Here is a 3,627-nt window from a genome sequence, read left to right as displayed (position 1 = left end):
ATTGGCGCTTAACGAATTATTGGTACGGTCGAAATTGACCTTTTTTTTAAGGTAGAATAGTCGAATGCTCTTTTCCTGGTCGTCTGGTAAAAGATCTCTTCCATCGACGCCCATTTTGGTCTTACAGTGGTCTGTCAGGTCAAAACGCTCTTTTCAGTGATATGGCAATTTAGGATTTATCAGAGAAATTTTTACGCGCAATGCATTCAGACTGGGTTGTAAGGAGAGAGAGAAATATAGATTTGAAGGATCTTGCTAAGAGAGAGACAAGAGAGGTCCTGAATAGTAAAAAGTGTCAGAGAGAGTATTCTTTGGTGATGTGATTGCATTCAGACTTGTTATGACTTTTTTAAATGAAGTGTCAATGGCAGTATTATAGAGAGTGATCTGAGCCTGATGTTTATGTATTTGCACAGAGTTTATATAGAGAGAGAGATAGAGAGAGATAGATAGAGAGATATTAGAATCTGCAATATATAATCATTGGTATAAATTCTTTTATGCTATTCTACTATATAGTAGTATATATATGTGTGTGTGTGTGTGTGTGTGTGAGAGAGAGAGAGAGAGAGAGAGAGAGAGAGAGTTAGAGAGAGAGTCTAGAGAGAGTTGGAGTGACAGAGAGAGAGAGATTAAAATCTGCCATGTAATCATTGAGTCAAACTGGATCGAGGCTGAAATACGTAGGTTTTAGAGAGAGAGAGAGAGAGAGAGAGAGAGAGAGAGAGAGAGAGAGATAATATTCTGCCACGTAATCTTTGGTGTCAAAATGGGTTGAGGCTTAGATACGTAGGTTAAGAGAGAGAGAGAGAGAGAGAGAGAGAGAGACAAGAGAGAGAGAGAGAGAGAGAGAGAGAGAGAGAGATAATATTCTGCCAGCTAATCTTTGGTGTCAAATGGGTTGAGGCTTAGACTCAGCAATAGGTTAAGAGAGAGAGAGAGAGAGAGAGAGAGAGAGAGAGAGAGAGAGAGAGAGAGAGATCAGAGAGAGAGATAATATTATGCCACGTAATCTTTGGTGTCAAAATGGGTTGAGGCTTAGATCGTAGGTTAAAAGAGAGAGAGAGAGAGAGAGAGAGAGAGAGAGAGAGAGAGAGAGATAATATTCTGCCACGTAATCTTTTGGTGTCAAAATGGGTTGAGGCTTAGATACGTAGGTTAAAAAGAGAGAGAGAGAGAGAGAGAGAGAGAGAGAGAGAGAGAGTTAGTTATACGGATCACGGAACGGCTCACAATGGAAGCCTTTTGTTAAGAGCATGAGATGACTTGGTGGAGTCTTTTGGCGTGCGTGCGCGCGCTGGATACTCACCCCCATAATTCATTCATCTGGCCAGACTCCCCACCCCCGCCCTCTTCCCCAACCTCCTGTTACCTGTCCATCAGTCCTTTTAAATTTCAAAGAACTGTTGATGCTATTTTGAATATCTCGTGCTTTGTGGTACTTTTCACATATTATTCCTTTTCTAAACACTCAACCCCTCTCCCCTTTTCAGTATACGTCAATCGGGTTTTTATCTTCTCCCTCTCTCAAACCCTCTCCCTGCTATACAAACCCCCCCTTCCCAAAATCTTCACCCCTGGGGCCTTTTCTTCTTACCATCACCTCGGGGTAGATGAAGGATAGCATGTGGCTGAGGTGTTGATACCAAATACGATTATATCTATTTACAATTATATAATTACAAATATAAATATAAACATATATATATATATATATATATATATATATATATATATATATAAATGAAATGTATATGCATATATATATACTGTATATACAAATGTATACATATTTACGCTGCTTACAAAGCCATTTCAACTGCAGGTTTTTATTCGTTACATTTTGAACACACAGATTTTTTTCTTGGCCCAGTGGGTAAATCTTGAATATTTCATGAAATATATATATATATATATATATATATAGATATATATATATATATATATACGTGATTGTGTGTGTGATGATTTGTATCTTATTGTGTATATATATAATATATATGAAATATATATTGGGTCATATGAGTATATAAGTTATATAAAATATATATGCAAGCAGTTATATATATATATATATCTTCTTTATCTTCAGCTTTTCCCATCAGGTTGTTTGTTATTAGTCTTCTTCATCTTCTGTGATCAGTGGGTAACCATTTTATATATATATATATATATATATATATCCCGATATATCAGATATATATATATATGTTCCATATATATTATATATTGATGATTTATATATATTAATATCAGTGACCATCCAGAACTGACAATCACAAATGAAAAATAAACAAACAAGCCAAAAACAAATAAATAAATAAATAAATGAATGAATAAATAGAAAATAAACAAATGGTATTGTACTGCCCCCCGGAGTTAAAAGACCTTCAGTAGGGGGTATCATCCGAATTACAAATCCGTTATTGGCGCTTAACGAATTATTGGCCTTAGACGAATTTACAGCGCGTTTTTATCTGAAATCCCTTGTCAGAGTCGGCACCTTCGCTAGGGCGACGCCCCAGACGCAAAAGATTCCTTTTCCCACTGACGCCCTTTTGGTCTCCTGCCAGTGGTCTGGTCAGGTCAAGAGGTCAAGCCTTCCAGTGATATGGAATGTCTGAGGACTTTGCAGAGAAGGAATCCTACGCGCAATGCATTTTTCCTTAGGACTAAGAAGGGAAATATAGATTTTGAAATCTTGCTATTGAGCATAGACAAGGAGGTCCTGAATAGTAGGTCACAGTGTCAAGGAGTCCTTCTTTAGACTTCAATTTCATTCAACTCGTTTTGGACTTGTAAATGAAGCTGACTGTCAATGAGAGATTATAATGATGATCTGAGCCTGTATGTTTATGCATTTCCACAGATTGTTTATATGATTTCTATATATATATATATATATATATATATATATATATATATATATATATATATATATATATATATATATATATATATAATCATACACATATACATATATATATGTTTTTGTATATATACATGTGTGTATATATACATATGTATATATATATATATATATATATATATATATATATATATATATATATATATATATATATATATATATATATATATACATGGAAGTCTATGTTCTATTGTCACAAAATCTTGCACAAGAGAGTTGACATAATTTCGATAAAATTGAAAAGTTACTCAAATACTGAAATTTAATTTTTAACAAGAGTAGTTCACTGTTCTGAGTAAAAAAAAATATATATACATATATTTTCAACGGAATAGTACACTATTATAAGTAAAAAAAAATATTCTTAACGGGAATAGCACACTAGTCAGTGAAACAAATATTTTTAAAGGGAATAGTACACTAATCTATGAAAAGGACATTTTCGTACTATTATAAAGAACTTCAACAACCTAAAACCACATTCTGTCTGATATCCTGAATCATTTTATTAATTTATTACGAGGTTTCAATGAAATTTAAATTAATGTTTAAGAAACAGGAAAGTAACACCGCATGTTCAGAATACTGTAATACGCAAATCCTTTCTTATAACTTAAGGATGTAATATAGCCCACACCCACCCAAACCAATATTCTTTCTTATGTTACATTTGTAACAAATGGCCTTAAATAACTTAA

The sequence above is a fragment of the Macrobrachium rosenbergii genome, chromosome 49, assembly GCF_040412425.1.
Source record: "Macrobrachium rosenbergii isolate ZJJX-2024 chromosome 49, ASM4041242v1, whole genome shotgun sequence".
Lineage (NCBI taxonomy): Eukaryota > Metazoa > Arthropoda > Malacostraca > Decapoda > Palaemonidae > Macrobrachium > Macrobrachium rosenbergii.
The sequence above is the reverse complement of the archived record's forward strand: the minus strand, read 5'-3'. Positions refer to the sequence as shown.